The sequence below is a fragment of the Panthera tigris genome, chromosome C1 (genome assembly GCF_018350195.1).
Source record: "Panthera tigris isolate Pti1 chromosome C1, P.tigris_Pti1_mat1.1, whole genome shotgun sequence".
Taxonomy (NCBI): domain Eukaryota; kingdom Metazoa; phylum Chordata; class Mammalia; order Carnivora; family Felidae; genus Panthera; species Panthera tigris.
Window position 1 is genome coordinate 187,408,695 of NC_056667.1, and position 5,537 is coordinate 187,414,231.

Consider the following 5,537-nt stretch of genomic DNA (forward strand, 5'->3'; position numbering starts at 1 on the left):
CTTCGGCTCAGGTCATGATCTCATGGTTCGTGGGTTCGAGCCCCGCCTCTGGCTTTTTGCTGACACCTTGGAGCCTGGAGCCTGCTTCAGATTCTGTGTCTCCCTCTCTCTCTGTCCCCTCCCCTGTTCATGCTCTCTCTCTCTCAAAAATAAATAAACATTAAAAAAAAATAGTAAGACTGCCTTGCTTCTCTGAAAGAAGTCAATAATGCCATACCAAGCATCAAACAGATGTATTTATTTTATGCAATTATACTGGAGTTATATTTTCTCACTATGTATCATTCATTTGATGAGAAATTAAACCATTTTTTGAAATGTTTATTTATTTTTGAGACAGAGACAGAGCATGAACGGGGGAGGGCCAGAGAGAGAGGGAGACACAGAATCCGAAGCAGGCTCCAGGCTCTGAGCTGTCAGCACAGAGCCCAATGCGGGGCTGGAACTCACAGACCACAAGATCATGACCTGAGCCGAAGTCGGACGCTCAACCGACTGAGCCACCCAGGCGCCCCTAAACCATTTTTTGAAACCTTTTATTATGAAATTTTTTTACTACTTTTTTCACTACTAAACATATTAGAATAATTTTGACAGTCTATTCAATACTTGTAAAACTCTTTACCTCACAGTATGTTTGGTGCATTTTCTAAAGTTGTGTCAGGGGCACCTAGCTGGCTCAGTTGGTTAAACATCTGACTGGCTCAGGTCATGATCTCATGGTTCATGGGGTCGAGCCCTGTGTCAGGCTCTTTGCTGACAGCTCTGAGCCTGGAGCCTGCTTCGGATTCTGGGTCTCCCTATCTCATTCAAAAATGAATAAACATTTTAAAATTAAAACAACAACAACAACAACAATAGAAAGTGTCCCTTCAAAAGTGGTTCAATTGTAACTTTGCAGAAATTGGAGAGTGAGAGGAAGGCCTCAAAAAATTTGTGAATTAGCATTTTTCATGATCTAGTGATAGAAACTTCTTTTTTGAAAGTAAGTGCCTTCTTACAGTATTCAACTTTAACTTATGTCCCAAATCATTTAACAAATCATGGATTCTCAAGTGTGCCTGGGTGGCTCAGTCAGTTAAGTGTCTGACTCTTGACTTCAGCTCAGGTCATGATCTCACAGTTTGTGGGTTTGAGCCCTGCGTTGGGCTCTGTGCTGACAGTGTGGAGCCTGCTTGGGATTCTCTCCCTCTCTCTCTTCCCCTCCCCTGTTGGCACACTCTGTCAGAATAAATTTTCAAAAAATCATGGATTCTCAGAAGAAAATAGTGTTCCAAGTCATTCCTATGCATATGGCATGATGATTAAAGAGAAGTAAAGATGGGTTTAGTTATTTAACCTAGAACAATAGTTGCAGAATCCTATTTAAGCATCTTTAGTCAGAATACTTAAAGCGACATCACAGAGGCATTTACATATGGGAAAACACATAAGAATGTGTTTAATGAGAACTTGAACAGTGTCAAACAGGTTGAAAATGGACATTGACAGCTTAAAAACTATCAGAATTTACATCTGAAAGGGAGTATGTGGGTCATCAGGAACTTTTATTTGAGAAGACAATCTAAATTTTCATTAAAACCCAAAATCATTTTGAGAGGTTGTGTTATATGCAAATACTTTTGTTTTCCCATACTGACTAAATGAATAGTGAGAATATTAACTAACAGTCTTATTAATTAGAGCCATAGTCACATGGGGAGATTTATCCAGGTACAGGCTTTCTCCAGATGGTGTTACCGTGATGAACTTGTGATGGTTTGGGAATCGGCGCTATCACTATCCTAAAGAAAATCAAACTTGGGAATGCTAATTGACACAAGTTCACAAGAGTGACCTATATAAGTTACAGTGCAAATTAATTTATAATGCAGTGTTTTCTAGTAGTTTCCTTCCTAAGACAACCTCATTTTTTTTTTATTTTTGAGAGAAAGATTGTGCGCCCAAGTGGTGGAGGGACAGAGAGAGAGGACTCAGAGGATCCCAAGCAGGCTTTCCAGCAATAGAGGTCAGCCCAATGAGGGGCTCGAACTCACAAGCCTTGAGATCATGACCCGAGCTGAAGTCGGATGCTCAACTAACTGAGCCACCCAGGCATCCCAAGACAACCCTCATTCTTTAATTTCTCATAGTTGTCTTACATACTGTTAACAGATCCTAATGTACTAAGGTCACTACTATTTTTTTAAGTATATTGAAATGGGAAATTTTGATCTACCCATCAATATTGGTCAAGATTCTCAGATATTATCATATGTCTTTAATAGAATGGGATCCAGTGAAAGAGCTCAGGTCTGGAACAAAAGATCTGGCTTCAATTTACATTTCTCCTATAAAGTACCTCTGTGACTTAGAGTAAGACACTTAAACCTATCTGGTTTTAGTTATTTCATGTGTAAAATAGAGTGTTAATGATGGTTAGGGATCAAATGAAATAACATTAAAGGATCAGAGGTAAGAAACACACTATTAGAGGGCACCGGGCTGGCTCAGTTGGAAGAGCTTGTAACTCATGGTCTTCGGGTCATGAGTTTGAGCCCCATATTTGGGTGTAGATATTACTAAAAAAGTAAATTAAAAAAAAGTCAGAACAAGAAAATAAGGGATCATTGACTGCCCTGTGAGTGTAAATTGTAAGTCCAGCACATCATTAATCAGAGCAGACACAGGCAATCATCTGAAGGATGTGTGATGAGATGTAGTAGGATGCTTGTTAGGTAAGCTGTGATTCATAACATCATAAACCAAAAAAATTTTTTTAAAGAAATACACTGTTGTAATACATAATTTTAATTTCACTTTAATGAAAGTAGGCCAAATGACATACTGGTTGTAGGGATCCAGATTATTGTGCTATATATGTTAAAGTGTTAGGTAACAAGCATGGAATTCTTCATAAAAATGTACCAAAAGATTAATAATAAGTTATACACTATTAAGGGAATATATGATACATATAATGTTATGGCAACACAGACTAAAATAAAGAGACAAATCTTATTCAAGGAGATCAGTTGCTTAGATAATCTGACACAAAAGAGAAATAACTTCCTTGGCAAGGAGTAACCTTTTTTTTTAGTAAGAGAGGCGAAGTAAGTTTCTTTGAAGTGAATAGCTAATACCCTGAATCTAATTACTATAAAATAGTACTTAACTGATAGATATTCTTTAAGTTGTGTCATTTTATTTAAAGGTCATTATACTACATTCCTGTTGGTGCTATAACAAATTGGCACAAATTTAGTGGTTTAAAACAACATAAATTCACTTTTACAATTCTGGAGGTCAGAAGTTAGAAATCAGTTTCAGTGATTCAGTTCAGTTTGTTTCTGACTTTTCTTGTGTCCTTCCTATTAGGACTATTGTGATTATGTTGAGCCCACATGAATAATCCAACTTGATCTTTCCATTTCAAGAGTTTTAGTTTAATCACCTCTGCAAAGTGTATTTTACCATGTAAAATAACATTTACAAATTCCAGAGATTAGGATGTGGACATATTTGGGTGCCATTATTCAGCCTGATACACTAATGAATGTGGAAAATAGTACACAGCAGTTATGCATTCTTTTCTTTTTTGCTACCTGAGCCAAATTATTCCCTACTCTCTGAACAAAGAAAATTTCTCCAATTGAAAAGAATTTAAAAATTATCCTTTATATGTATTATGCCTCAATAAACTTGAAAAAAAATTTTTTTAATTTTTATTTTTTGAGAGAGAGAGAGAGAGTGCGAGCAGGGGAGGGGCAGAGAAAGAGGGAGACACAGAATCCGAAGCAGGCTCCAGGCTCTGAGCTGTCGGCACAGAGCCTGACATGGGCCTGAACCCACGAACTGTGAGATCATGACCTGAACTGAAGTCGGACGCTTAACCGACTGAGCCACCCAGGTGCCCCTGAAAAGATTATATTTTTAAAAATCTATCCAAGAAATACTATGACCCAAGATAAGCTAATTTGGCATTACTGCCAGGAAAACACTGCCAGGAACAAAAGATGTGAAATCTTGATTATAAAAACAGAGATACTGCTGAAATGAAAAATTAACTTAATAAAACAAATAATTTCTGAATTATGTGTCTATATTTTATTTTGTATCCAAACACACTAGACCATTCTAGAATACCTAGGCATGTGCAATAACTAAGTTCACCTATCTTTGTTAGTTTATTGACTTTCAATCATAAAAACCATAGTTTACACATATTTTAAATTTGACATTATGAAGGTATAATTTTAGGGCAGAAAGATAGAATATCACTTATGTAACAGTTTGTTAACTTCCTTTGTGAGTTCTAAAGTATTTTGACATGTCAACAAAATCCATACCAACATTCCCATCTCCCTAAATCTGTAGATTTCTTTCCCCTACAGCAGGGACCCACAAGCTTTTTCTGTTAAAGGACCAGATAATATTTTAGGCTTTGAGAGCCATGTGGTCTCTATCACAACTATTCAGTTCTGCCATTGTGGCATGAAAGCAGCCATAGACAATACATAAATAAATGAGCATAGCTGTCTTCCCATAAAACTTTATTTACAAAAACAGATAGGGCCCCAATTCCTTAGTTTGCTGACTCCCTGCCAGGAAATATCTGGCATCTCAACTTGAATGACTGTTGGCCAGTATTCAATCCAGGCTTCAGTTAACCAAACAAGCACATTCAGATCCAATATCAGGTGCTCAATGTAACACTAAAATCTCAAAGCCTGAATGAATGAAACCATATAAGTATACTTGCCCTTCCTAGCCTTTATATTTTATTCTTTTTAAACAGACATGCCTAGAATCCACCTATGTTCTCTCTGACACAAATTAACAAGGACTTACTATTTGTTTGATGTAATGTTCTGCTCCAGGTTCAGACAAAAGGGGGTGCATTGTGTGTACAGAATTTTATTTTTATTATTTTTTAAAATATGCAACACTTCATGAATTTGCATGTCATCCTTGCTTAAGGGCCATGCTAATCTTCTCTATCATTCCAATTTTAGTATATGTGCTGAAGTGAGCACTGTGTGTAGAGAATTTTAAATAATAATAAACCAACTATATGTCTTCTTTTTATTATCACCATGTGCTGGGAATTATAAAAATGTCAGTAATAAATTCCTCCATTCTGCTGGGGGTGCTCCACCACTAGCCTCTTTTTGTTGAAATGCCACTGTTAGGTTATTTCCTCTAGGAACTGATTAGGCATTTCTCTTTGTGGGCCATGAGGAGTTTAACTCTCTCTATAAGCCTGGAGATAATGAGGGGATATGGGAGTTCCTCCGGATAAAAGGCAATCTCTTGTGATGTAACTGACCCAAGAGAAATTTCTAAAAGACTTTTATGTGATGAAAAGATGCTCAACATCACTCATCATCAGTGAAATACAAATCAAAACCACAATGAGATACCACCTCACACCAGTAAGAATGGCTAAAATTAACAACTCAGGCAACAACAGAGGCTGGTGAGGATGTGGAGAAAGAGGATCTGTTTTGCACTGCTGGTGGGAATGCAAACTGCTGCAGCCACTCTGGGAAACAGAA

At 37.2% G+C, this 5,537-nt stretch overlaps 1 non-coding gene across 1 annotated transcript; it reads right to left on the reverse strand.

Moving 5' to 3' along the window:
• Positions 1 to 4,913: 4,913 nt before the first annotated feature.
• Positions 4,914 to 5,015, reverse strand: LOC122241645. The gene has a single exon (XR_006221885.1). It is a non-coding gene; the product is annotated as a U6 spliceosomal RNA (small nuclear RNA).
• Between the last annotated feature and the right edge of the window lie 522 nt (positions 5,016 to 5,537).